Consider the following 14932-nt stretch of genomic DNA (forward strand, 5'->3'; position numbering starts at 1 on the left):
ACACAGCCAAAAGAGAACACGCATACTGAAAACGCCAACCTAGTCAAAAATGCAATTGTTAAAACAAACTTGGACGCTTCTTAACTTTAAAAACATTCTTTAGAAAAAGTAAAATACATTTCTAAACCTCATCTGTATCACAAAAAAAATCAAAATAAATTAACACACAATGATCATAACTAGATAGTGTCTTGATAAAACTACCTTTTTTGTAATTGTATATTTGTTTTGTCATGAATGGTTCAAGAAACTTGACGAAATGACTTATGTTTGTAAATACTTAAGTATGATAGTTTCAACATACCCCGCACCATGTGCGACACAAGAGCTAAATAGCATGTTTTATTTATTTCTTTTGGCAGTTAGTTAGTTATCACCATTAGATTCCATCAAGGAACATAGGGCCGCAATCGCTTGCGGATTCTTCAACAGGTATTTAAGTGAGTAGGTTGTTAGCCCACTGCACCGAGCCGTCCCTCATTTAGCAGTGTAAGACTAGAGGGAAGACAGCTAGTCATCACCACCCACCGCCAACTCTTGGGCTACTCTTTTACCAACGAATAGTGGGATTGACCATCACATATAACGCCCCCACGGCTGGGAGGGCGAGCATGTTTGGCGCGACGCGGGCACGAACCCGCGACCCTCGGATTACGAGTCGCACGCCTTACGCGCTTGGCCATGTCAGGCCTAAGGTGGGTTTAGTCTGGATTTATGTTAATATTTAAAAACAAAACAAACGAAAAACATTTGGAAAAATATATGATTCAGGACACATGGTAGTGAAGGAGAACTGTCTTGGCTTGTAGACAATGGCTGGGTGTTCCTGGGAAGGCTGTGATAGAGCATTGAATTCCTGAATTGAAGATTTACAACTCAAGACACGTTAAAGTAGAACAAGACTGAGGTTTAAAAATTGCTGAAATGTTGGTTGTAGTGTAGGTTTAAGTTCAAACTTTACATGAGTTTACATTAGGAAGCACCTTTTCAAGGCATGGATCACAGAATCCAATGTAAAACATTTTGCTGTTGGGAAACGGAAGTTCCCAGAGAAAACACACTTTCAGGGCTAAGGCTCCGAATGAGCTACACTGACCGTGAAGGAGTACGGAAGGAAAAAAACAAGTTTAATAAACACAAGGATATCAACTACTATACTGATGAGAAAATTTATGAATTAAATGGAAGAGACTGGCTGAACTCATCCTGGAAGAGGGGGTTATCGTCCTTGTATGTGTAGTTGTAGGAAACTAGGCCTGGTTTTTTAAGATTAGTGTAAGGCATACGGTTAGGTAGTGCTACACGGCATGGGAAGAGACCAAGATTTAAACACAGCTGTCTATAATTTTGATCTGCTGATCAGAGCGAATGTACTCAGCCAGCAACATTCACTATTACGTTTATAACATGTTTGCAGATCAAATGATGGAGAGTGCTCAGCATGTACTGCATTCTCGAACCTCGTGCTTTCAAATCTACTACACGGGACTCTAGTTACAAAATAATTCCTCGATATTCTAAATATCTAACTTGAAAACCTTTTGCCCTATTAGAGGAACTTCTTTATAAATTTTTAGCAGTTCATTTAAATTTTTAGACTGTGGTTAGGGCACTTGACTCACAATATGAAGGTCACAGGCTCGAATCCCCATCCCACCAAACATGCTCGCCCTTTCGACCATGGGGGCATTGTAAAGTTACGACCAATCTCACTATTAGTTGGTAAAAAAGTAGTCCAGAAGTTGGTGGTGAGTGGTGATGTCTTCCTTTCAATCTTTCACTGCTAAATAAGGGACGGCTAGCGCAGATAGTCCTCGTGTAACTTTGAAAGAAATTCAAAACAAACTAAACTTGTCTGATCTACTTGCATTTACCTTAGTTCAGAATATTTTGTTGTCAAGCACAAACTGAACAACGAGCTATATGTCTGTACCCACCACGTGTATCGAAACCCGATTTTTAGCGCTATAAACCTTCATAATTACCATTTAGTTATCGACCAACACAATGTAATAACTATTCTAGTATATTCAGCTGTTAGTAAATCTTCGACTGATGACTAATGCTGATTTCAACTCTGTTAATAAGCCACTGAGTGATTTAGAAGAAATTCGAGGGATCCATCATATGGTCAGTAGTAAAATTTAAGTAGTTACTGTGGAGTACAGTGACTGAATTACATGTGATTGAGTTTTTCTGTTAGCTATATTATTGAGCTAAAGAATAACATTTGATATATTTAAGCAAGAACTTTAAAAATGATAACATTTAAAGATTCTGAAACTAACTGAGTTCATGTCCTTCATTTTTGACATATAATATTAATACTAGCTTTGAATTGATTAGATGTGCTACTACGATGATACGTTTGAATACTATTTTATATTGATGCTATTGTTTGCATGGAATGGTTATTGCATAAATACTCGAGTGGTAACAGAGAGGATAGTGTATGACTGGATAAACATGCACAAATTACTACCCTGGTCTATATAAGTTGTTTTGGGCTTTGTTCATCAAAATACACGGAAGTACCTGTGTTGTATAAATGGGTATGCTTTTGTTATAATATTTTTTGAATCAGACCAATGCTTTGTTCAGATAGTTCCATTGTACTTGGTGTAGAGTCATGTCTTGTCACGTGTTAGAAGGTCGACTGTTCAAAAATGGTATGAAGCAAACGGTCATCACCAAAACAATAAGGTATCACCAGTGTACTGTATTAATAATCATGAAACGTCATTCACTACAGGAAACTTTGAACCAGGAAAGCCTACTGGTATAAGCTGAAAACTACTGCCTGAGATGTCTGTGACATCTCGCAATATATTACCATAGGAATGACATGAACACATTCATTGGAGGGTAGCCAGAAGAACAGTGAATAGAAGACTGACCAAACAAGGTTATTCTGCAATAAAGGCAATCTGTAAGCTAATATTAAGCAGAATTCACTGTGTTGTATAGGTAAGACAGAATGACAACGTACAGTTACAACAGTGACAACATGTCATTTTTCCAGATAAGTCCTACTTCAGGCTTATTAAAAGCTAATAACAGGATTCGTGTTCGTCGTTTGGTTTGGCTGGAAAACAGATGAGGTAAGACTGGCTTTCCTACAGAGAACACACAGGATTTGGTGCAGTTCGTGTTTCGGCATAAATTCATCATGGCAGAAAACCGCTCTCCATGTTTTCCAGGAACATTCAGTAGCGCCTTATACGGGGATTAGATGGAGAAAATATTTTTGCTATACGCTAGGGTAAAGTTTGGCAATAACTTTGGGTTCCAGGATTATGATGCCATTGCCCACAGTACACAGAAAGACGTTGCAAAATTTCTACGACCAACAAAGCCTGCAGATTCAAATGCAATTCAAAAGCGTTGGGTAGGATTAAGCCAGAAAATTGCTAATCACGATCTTAGTCCAGTTACTGCAAGTGAGTTGCAGTACATTATAGTGACAAATTAGGATTAAGTCACGGCGGATTACATCAATAAATTACAACCCTAAAATAAGGAGTTTGATTGCCCTCGGTGGACTCAGCAGATAGCCTAATGTGACTTTGCTATAAGAAACAATGCTTCAATAACCTCATCAACAACATTACAGGCCGTCTTACGGGGAGTACGAGAAAGAGCAAAGAAGTTCTGAATGTTAAATATAAACTGATATAAGGTTATAGATGCTATTTATAACAATTTGATATTATATTCTGTCATTATATTGTTTTGGTAAAGTTTTGCTGTGAGAGGTGAAATGATGAATTATACATCTTCTCAGGGGTATCTCATAAAAGTGTTCGTTGTTTTAATAAATTGTTAATTATGCCCACAGACCCTGTCTAATTATACAAATTACATATAAATGTTTAATGTAGCGGGCATTCTCCGTTTGACAGCGCTAAATGTATTTGTTTTCCATCTTAATATTAATGACCTTACTTATTAGAAAATATGCAAATATCTTGGCCAAGAGTGTATATGTAAATATTACACAACGCATGAAATATATCATATGTTGTCATTATAAAAAAAAAAAAAAAGATAAAATATGTATGGCTGGATAAACTGCTTTTTACTATATTCATAAATGAAAAATAATGATAAAAATAGTATTAAGATAAGGTGATGTAGAATGCAAAGGCATAAAAAGCAAGGTTATAAAAATAATATAATATGAAAAAACAAGAGAGACATATAGAACGTAGAAATAATACATTATGTAAACAGATAATAAGATGTAATATCGTTAATACAGCACAAAGAACGTCACTAAAATGTTCAGAAATAAGTAAACCAATCAAATACCTTATCTAATATTAAAATATGGTTCAGACAGGATGATACTGATAGAAAAATTAATGTAAGGGAACACAAATTGATTTATTATTTCTGTTATTTCTCAGACTTTATGAGTAACAGATCAGAATCTTAAACATAAATCTGTCTAAAGGCGTCAATAAGCATTTGTTATGTCTCAACAAATACTTAGCAGTAGGGTAGGAAGGAGTTGCAAAGAGGTTTGTTTGTTTTGAATTTCGCGCAAAGCTACTCGAGGGCTATCTAATTTAGCAGTGTAAGACTAGAGGAAAGGCAGCTAGTCATCACCACCCATCGCTAACTCTTGGGCTACTCTTTTACCAACGAATAGTGGGATTGAACGTCACATTATAACGCCCCCACGGCTGAAAGGGTGAGCATGTTTGATGCGACCGGGACTCGAACCCATGACCCTCGGATTACGAGTCGAACGCCTTAACGCGCTTGACCATGCTCGGCCGTTGCAAAGAGGAGGTGCCTGACTAGACATGTAGATTTTACAATGAGAAATTGAAAACAAGAGAAGCTGCTAAAAGTAGATCTCGTGCTATCACACACAACTCAGTGTAGGAGTTCTGTGGTCATGCATTCCAGAATATTAATATAATAATATAGTTTACAGTTGTTATATAAGTCAAATATGTAAAAGTGAAAGTGCTATAACGCTCCTCCCCTTGTTCCGACGCCTCTACATCGTAGTTTAATTACACTCTTAACAAAAGCTATCTATTTAGTTTTGGATGTAAATTTCTAGTGGCCAGTATTTCTTTAATTCATAATAAATGATTATTTTGCGAAGTTCCTATAATTTGAAACTACTCACTACTTACATGATTTTCACTGCATGCTAGCGCACATTTCAGAATATTTGGTATTTCTTCATACCTCGGTGAACATTATGCCAGAATGACCGGAACTCGCCACATGTCCGGCCAAAGCTTATTTATGATCTTTATGTTTGTTTGGAACATTTTTATGTTCCTTAACTCCATATTTTTTTATATCTGCATGTCTTACCAATATAATTTAAACCACAATTACTTGGCATTTTATAGATACCACATTTATCACATCCAAATTTATGACTCTCTTATTATATATTTTTATTGTATAAAATATTTTGAGGTTGTGGTGTGGTTCTTAGTTTTATTAAAACAAACTTATTTTTGTACAGCAATATGTGTTGGCAACATTTTAAATATTATGTTGTTTATTGGTTTCATAAGGCTTTTAATTATTAAATAAATGCGAGTGAAATTTTGTAGGTTTCTAACACCATCTGATTTTACATACCTTCAATAGAAAACCATACCACAGAAGAAGAATCTCTTAAGAGACTGCAGAAAAATATTTTTCTTTTTATGCCAACTGTAAGACAACAAGAAGAGACCATTCTTCCTGGAAATTAAACTCTTTTCTGCGTAGACATGAATCTTCCGCTATTATTCTGAAGAGGACTTACGTTTTAAGGACATTAGTTTTAATTGAAATGAACCTTTTGGGCCTCACTACACTTTATCTTTATCAACAAATACAAAAAAAAAATTAACAATTCTTCACTTGGTAATGCAGGACTTTCCTATATTTTTCACCACAATTCTTCTATTAGTTTCGATGACTTTTCTAATTTACCACAAGTGAGAATACAGAAACTTGTGCGGATTTTGCGTCATCTTTACAGCCCATTTAAGCTCTAAATCTCTGTCACTTGAAAGAAGTCTATTTATTCTAGCACTTAAGCGCCAGTATAATAGCGCAGAAACTGATGAAAGAACTGACAGTTCCCTAAACTTCAGCTCAGTCATTCAAACACAGAATAGTTTACCACCCTTCTCTGCTCCTGGTGGAATCACAGTCAACGAATTTAGTGGTGAGCATCAAGCTGACGTTTCCTTTTCTAGTGCTGGTTTTCTTCCAACTGACAGGTTAACAGGGGAAAAAAATTGAAAACAATGAGGAAGATCAACGAATAACAAATTTTGAAATTTCTGTTAACCTTGATACAACAATAAGTCCTTTAAAAACAATAAATTTTGGTGAAGGTTTTGCTTCATTGAGAAGATATCAGATTCAGCATAATTCTGGTAATCTTGAAGAACAATTAAAAATCAGTTCAATTTATCAACTATTTCCTCAATGAACTGCTCCAATAGATAGAAATCCTAGTTCTGGATTCCAGAGGGTTTTCGTTGTTAAATTCAACAGATTTACTAACGAAGGAATTCAAAATCAGTATCCTGAACACCTTTCTGCTAGTTCAAGAAGGACACCGTCGCTAAAAACTCTCCGTTGCATCACTCAAAATAATATAGCCCCTTGCATTCAAGATCTCCTTTAGATAATTTCCTTTCTACAGATGTCCCTAGAGACATTCCTTCTATACATAGATCCCTGGGAGGAAAATTTTACTTACCCAACAGAAATAAATAAGCCATCATCATTTCCAGGATTACCTCTGAAATTAAAGAGTAATCATTTTCAAGTTTCCTCCAGCAACTTAGGATTAAAAACAGTTCGAGCGACAGGTATTAGGTTACTTTGAGGTGAATGATCAGACTTATAATATAAGGTCCTGATATTTCTAGCAAAAACAGGAACTAACTTGAATGATAAAAATAAATGTATTAATATGGGACAAATTCTACTAAATTCAAATTTTTCGCTATATTTGGTGTAGAAAATATGGAAGCTTCCGATTTTTTTTTTAAACTACCTTTTTTGGAATAATGAAAGCAGAAGATTAGTATAACAATTTTTAAAGCAAGTAGAAAATTTGACTTTAAGGACATGATAATTTTAAATATTTTGTAAACAGTGTCTTATCTGAATAAAAAAATGGATTACATCACAAGAAAATGGCAATAGATCTGCTTTGTACCTGATACCATGCATAACTAATGATGTTGCTGTAACTGCATTGAATTCAAACAGTTCATGAGAAACTAATAAATAAACATAAAACAGAAATCTATATGTAAAGTACCAAAATATTCTATCGAAACAACTGCATAAGAACAAAGATGTAGAATATTTGGATCAGGAACAAAAAGATGATGTACGTGCAACTCATCTTGGTTAAAGTATTTCGTTATTGTAACAAATTATATATATGATTAGTTTGGGATGAATTACTCTGAAGGTAATTATAACCTTTATGTTATATACATAACACTTCTTTGTCTTTGTCTAATTTTGTTTAATTTAAAATAGCAATACTTGAATAATAAAACATGAAACGTTTCATTTCTTTTAACTTACTGTATATTCCTTCCCAGAAATAACAAACTAAAAAAAATAAAAATAAAAGACATTTCTGTAACAAATATACTTTTAAAGTATTTATTACATTTTCTTTTACTATTGCAAAAGCGACAACCAAAACCAAACTGAATCTGATATGAAAAACGTAGTACACCAATTGGTTATGTGTAAATATATAACGAAATACAAATATGCCAAAATTTGTTTTTTCAGTTCCAAATTAACTTCATGAAACCTATATATTAAAACACTAAACAAGCATGAGGGACGTCTTCAGTTAACAGTACCATCCACCGAATTCAAAATGGCAGCAGTCTTACGCAGAGTATAATGTATCTACTGTGTATATTTTTACCATCTGACGAATGTACAACAAGCGTATTAAAGTCTGTATATTATATTGCCCCTCATCTGCTAATTAATAAGATGAACATTTAAATGCCCTCTAGTTCACAACAATGGTTACAAGATGATACTCTCGAGTTTCAGGTAAAGTTAATCATACTTTAGAACTGCTTGCTAGAGGGAAGTAGTCACCAGAACCCACAGTTTATATACTGCTCTTAACTATAATGTTTGTTATACGTCCACAGGTTTCATGTCTATACTTAACTATAATGTTCGTAATGCACGAACAGACTTCATGACTATACTCAAGTGTTATGTTTATAAGTATGTGTATTTAACCAAAACTTTGTTCATTTGTTTAAAGTTACGCCAAAGCTACACAAAGAAAATCTGAAATAATACAAAATCCCTTTTACGGAAAGTAATAATGAATTTTACTTTCAAACTATGTTTCTCTCCAGGGGTAAATCTGAGGGCTTATAATGTTGAAATTGAGTTTCGTTACCACTGGTAACAACTTAGAAGATAGCCTACAGAGTGTAACAAAAACTGTTATCATTTTTGTAAAATGAAACATAACAAAAGTACGTTCAACATAAAATACTACAAAATCAATTTAGAATTGTTTGTTTGTTTGTTTGAATTTCGCGCAAAGCTACACGAGGGCTATCTGCGCTAGCCGTCCCTAATTTAGTAGTGTAAAGCTAGAGGGAAGGCAGCTAGTCATCACAACCCACCGCCAACACTTGGACTACTCTTTAACCAACGAATAGTTGGATTGACCGTCACTCATAACCCCCCACGGCTAAAAGAGCGAGCATATTTGGTGCGACAGGGATTCGAACCCGCGACCCTCAGATTACGATTCGAACACCTTAACCCACCTGGCCATGCTGGGCCCATCAATTTAGAATACATGAGTAACATATTGATGATTAATGTCCTTGTGGTAATGAAGCAAAAATTTAAGTTGGAACGATGTTTGCTGAATATTTTTTATTTGGGTGGCTTTATTGGCTGTTCAATGTCTGTAGACCCAACTGTTGTGATGGTAAATTCGTTGATTAATGTGTTATGCTTTATAGTTTCTTTAGTTGGTCGAACTGCCGTGTATTGCTGAACGCGGGCGAGATATCCGTACCCTCCATTGGCACAGTTGTATATATGCGGACTTACAATGCTATAAACACTTTCGATACCTGTGATTGGCAGAGCACAGATAACCCATTGTGTTGCTTTGTAACTAACTTCAAACAAACAAAAAATCTACGCGATATGCTTGAATACACATAGATTAGCTTTTCTCGCTGCATAATATTATGCGACGCCATGTTCTGTGAGACAATTTCCTCAACATAGCAAGGGTTATTGTTCCAAATGCCGCGGTAACAGCTGCCTTCAACTCATCATTAGTATTATTGAATATAGCATAATAACATATGGATGGGTAGGGACTTAGGGCCACCCTATATATAACTTCACAGTCTCTCACTATATGTGTATTCCTTTATTGCCGTAAATATTTTTTATTGCATAAATTTAACAGTTTAAGACAAGAGGGAAGGCTACTAGTCATCAACACTCACCAACAACTCTTAGGATACTTTTTACCAATGAATACTGGGAATGACCGTCACGTTACAACGCCCCCAGAGCTGAAAGAGCGAGCATGTCTGGTGTAACGGTTAAAACTTGCGACCTTTATATTACGAGTCCTGCACCCTAACAACCTGGCCATGCCAAACCATTTAAATTAACGATAACCCTAAATTCTCGTTAATGAGAATACGTTGTTGATGAAAATTATTTTCTAAGTGAAGACTAAGGATTCGAATGAATTTCGAATGAAATTCTCACTTCAAATTGTTTACCTTTCAAGAGATAAGTAACAATTATTTCAAGATTAGCTCGTATCCCTGACTTTTCTTTCCAGAATATAGCTTTACACTTTAACAAACCCACATCGGAAAGTTGAACATTTTCCATTAAAAAATCTCCTATATTCTTGTGTACTCTCATGTTGTCTCCAACAAATTCAATCGTACATCTCACGCGTGTCGAAGTGTAGCTAAAATTGGTAATTGAGTGATTTTGTTTGTCAGCTACTGCATTCTCCTTGGTGGATGTATAGATGGACAGTTTTCACATCCTTACGAAGTGAAATTACTTTTTCAAACACCAGAGTTTATGTTAGAACACCAAAAATAATTAAGTCAAATAAAAACCTCAAACATATCTCCGTTATTCTATATTAATTCGCTCTGTGTAATATATGATATGATAGGCTTAGGAGACTTTGTAATTTTCTTGACTAAATTTCCGAAAACGTTTTCTGGCATGAATGTTGCTAAGATACAGTCATTGTTGAAATTCTCACTTGGAACGTATTGTTAAACAATGTTTAGTAAGATACATTGTCATTGTAGAAAAAGCCAGGTAACAATACTCGCAAAGTTATACTTGACATCAGTATGAAGATAATATAATTTCTAAATGAATTTTGTTACATGAGACGTGAGAAGAAAAACGTAGATAAATGATAATAAAGAATAAATTGATATTCCACAATCAAAACTTTCTATACTTTGTTTTGTACGTGACCCTGAGATTACGAGTCGAGCGCCCTAACCAACCACCTGGCCATGCTGGGCCTACGACGTATCGGGCTGACGTCGTTCGTCAGGCTGTGATTTTGTTTGTTTGTTTTGAATTTCACGCAAAGCTACTCGAGGGATATCTGCGTCCCTCATTTAGCAGTCTAAGACTATAGAGAAGGCAGCTAGTCATCATCACCCACCACCAACTCTTGGGCTACTCTTCTACCAACGAACAGTGGGATTGACTGTCACATTATAATGTCCCCACGGCTGGGAGGGTGAGCATGTTTGGTGTGACGGGAATTCGAACCCGCGTCAGTCGGATTACGAGTCGAGCGCTTCAACCACTTGGCAATGTCGGGCCACGTCAGGCTGTGAAGACGGACCTTTCATGCTGTAAATAAAATGCTGTGAAAAAGAAAATAATATTAATAACGAAACATGAATACAACAATACCAACAATAAAAACCTGTTTAAAGAGAAATAAAGTATTATAAGTGTGCTAAATACAAAAATCGAACTGTTAATTACAAATAAAATAAATAATAAAAATCAGTACCATTAATGAATGCGTTTTATGACATAACAGTATAAACAGAAGAACGTAACTGAATCTGTCAATATCAAATAAATTGTTCTGCTTTAAAATGTTTAAAGGAAGTAGAAATACGACATATCAAACAACGTTTCTCATTTTAAAAGACGATTTGTTGTTGGTTTGAATTAAGCACGAAGCTACACAATGGGCTATTTGTGCTCCGCCTACCACTTGTATCGAAACCCGGTTTTTAGCGTTGTAAGTCCGCAGACATACCGCTGAGCCACTGGGTGGCTTAAAACTTGATCTATTGTAATGTGGATAACATTAGATATTTTTTTAATATTCGATGTGTTCCTCTAATCATCGTTAACTTAAATATTTCAACACCATATAACTATATCATCATAGTAGTTGTGATCAACTAATTGTGAAGTTCCCTCCTCCTCACTGACGTTAAATATAAACAATGGAAGAATCCACGAGAGCGTTAGATACCTAATACCATATAGTGATGATGAGTAGTTCATTCTGCGAACAATACGAGACCTGCGAACTTAAACTTCATTAATGTCTAAATTTATTTAGGAAGTTTAAGACTTTACATAAATGAAATCTGATGCGTTTGCAACGAAGACTTTTTTTTTTGCAAAACCGTATTTATGAATAAGTATACAACATCAAAAGTGAGTTTGGTTTAAAGTGAGAGTCAGTGATCATGGAGGGGAGATATTGTCCTAGATCTGAGTGTTATCATCCACCAATATAAAATTGAGGCCAGTGGAACTAGTGAAAGTTGTTACTGAGGCCTAAGATTTACAGATATAAGGCATAACACTCAGAGCACCATTTTGAGTGATATACAGATTAGAACGTCCATAGAAGATGATCATTAGTGAATCATATATTGGGCTTGTCATCATTAATGATGCGTTCTCGTTACTGTAATGTTTTAAATACTGATCTGGTAGTGAAAGGTTGGAATGCGATTATTCGTTTGATAGCAATAATCATAATGAGTATTTTTATGAAAGTCTAATGTTGGTTTTTACTACAACACTTACTCCTGTCGTAAATATTGCAGACAACTTATTGTGTTGCTTTGTGCTCTGGTCCGGCATGGCCAAGCGCGTAAAGGCGTGCGACTCGTAATCCGAGGGTCGCGGGTTCGCATCCCCGTCGTGCCAAACATGCTCGTCCTTTCAGCCGTGGGGGCGTTATAATGTGACGGTCAATCCCACTATTCGTTGGTAAAAGAGTAGCCCAAGAGTTAGCGGTGGGTGGTGATGACTAGCTGCCTTCCCTCTAGTCTTACACTGCTCATTTAGGGACGGCTAGCACAGATAGCCCTCGAGTAGCTTTGTGCGAAATTCAAAAACAAAAAACAAACAAATGCTTTGTGCTAAAACCGACAAATAAAAGAGTAAAAGCATTTTAAAGTGACATGGGCCTACCCTTTTAGTTTAAGTAGCAGCAAAAATAAGAGAATAGAAACATAATATTTAGATAAAAAAGTATTCATTTCATGTAAAGTTCCCAACAACAGAGATCAAAATTGAACTACTAAAGAACAATTATGATCGGGTTGTTTTAAACAAATGACTGAATTTTCCATCTTTGCTGTTTCTCTTCAAAGATTAACCCTATCATGAAATGAATTAATTCGTTCTAAAGCACATCCGTACTTTGTTCACCTTCGGAATGGAGCTTTGAATTTTAGTTGCAGTCAGATGAAGTTTTAACAATGACTGACAACATTGTTAGTCACCAACAAATTTTCCTGGAGAGAATATCTCATGTCGAGTCTGAAATTAAAGGAAGTAGGTTGCTACGAGTCTCCTACACTTCTATCAGACTGTCTGTTTTATTGTTTCGAGATACAGAATTCATCAGTGAATACTAATTTTCAATAAGTACACAGAAGGGTACATTTCTAACAGAAAACCTTATTTTTTCTATAGATCTGGACCGTTCTGGCACTGAAATCAAACTATTCTAATTTTATTGATGGAAGTAGAATCTGAATACGAAATTGCTGATTTTCTTATTTATCTACACCTTTAATATATTATATATTCAATTAGTATAAAATAATTACCGTGTTAGTTCATCATATCGTATCCTCTGGAAATGAGTTGTTTGGGATGAACTTCAAGGTAACAATGAGTCCAAAAAAAACTTCCAAGAAATGCCAAGTTTATTTGGCAGAGAATAAAAGCTCAAACGTTCTTCAACAAAGTTAATAGCTGCCACTAAGTCGAGATCTTATCCTCGTGGAATAACCTGATTGTTGCTCGACTTCATAATTGATAAAAATACCAAATTCGCAAATTAAAGCTTTTAAAAAACAGTTTCAGGAACAGTAAAATCATATTACATCGTAGTTTGTTAAAATACTTAATACTTAGTTTATTTTGTTTATTAAAAACAACAAAACAAACTAGCATTCCATGATAGATCTTAACTGTGATTGACTCGCAAAGGAATATACCAACATTTGACGTTGTCGACTAGTTTTCTACAATGGTGTTGGTCAGACATGATTTTTCAAAATTTTTTAGTTATTTCAGTTAGGTACGAGATGTCAGATTATAGTGTACTATAGGGTCGGGGTGGTAGTAGCTGCTCCGTCATTTTTGACAGGCTGTACGCTAGTGTATACATACGAGCGCGAACGTTTATCTCTCTTCGGTATTCGCATTGGTAGAGGTATTTGGCAGAATTTTGACATCAAACAACTCACTCATGCTTTTGAGATAACTAAATATCTTACGGTCTTCTCACCAGTCTCACAAGTAATCCTTGATAGTCTCTCCAATGACTTCTCCCCGTGCCTGATCATTGCATTCAATGGAACAATAAAAAACCTGGAGTATCCCTCGAAATACCTAAGACCAGGATCCTGTGCTAAAGGAACATCTTTCTGTAACGCTCTTTATTACCGCTTTCAACTACCTCTGTAGCCCATGGAACTCTGTCCCACCTGTAACATACACCATTACCCATAGTATCAGCAGCCCTTTCTCCGTTTTTCGATACAAACTGTGAAACCAAACCTCATGCCATCCATAGAATTCATGGTTAAGCTACAGGCTCTCAGACTCATTTCGTCAAAATTGTAATGTCATCAAATACCACTGCTGAAGTCATCCTAAATATAAGAGTTTCATACCACATCTTCCACTTTAAAGTTGAAATGTCACTTTATAACCGACTTCTTCCCCGTCATACAAAATCCATTGAAGATCCTCGTAACCACTACTCAAATACGCATTTTGAAACTGGTTTATCATCTCACTTCAACGAGTAAGACAGCCCTAAGATCAATCTCAACTGATGCTCTATCAACACAGATCACCTTAACCGAAACCTAATTCTGCACCCTCTCTACACAGTCTGCACAGACAATACTCTTCCGTGAGAAAAAAGCCACTCAAACTCTTGAATCCCATAGAGTTCAGTCTCTCCCGTCATATATGCCAAATATTCTGGTCTCATCACACTAGTCAATCTGCATCCAACAGCATTTACGCTTGTTTTCATCCGGCAGTTCACTGATAACATTATTGTAGAACCAAACACCCAATTCTTTATCCGCCACCGACTCACCTTCCGTCTTGTGATAATGACGAGTTTTCTTCTGTTATGCATAACAGTAGAATCTTTTCATGACTGCATCTAGGATAATGTGATAAGCTTTTCATGCCTCAATCATTCTACATACATGACACAGCTAGAATCTTTTCGTGACTACCAGTGGTGCAGCTAGGGGGCAAGTGGGTACATCTGTCCCCGGGCGCAGCATCGGAGGGGCGCCAAATTGATGTTACATAATTAGGAATTATGGCTTACATTTTGTCACGA

Source organism: Tachypleus tridentatus, chromosome 13 (assembly GCF_004210375.1).
Source record: "Tachypleus tridentatus isolate NWPU-2018 chromosome 13, ASM421037v1, whole genome shotgun sequence".
Taxonomy (NCBI): domain Eukaryota; kingdom Metazoa; phylum Arthropoda; class Merostomata; order Xiphosura; family Limulidae; genus Tachypleus; species Tachypleus tridentatus.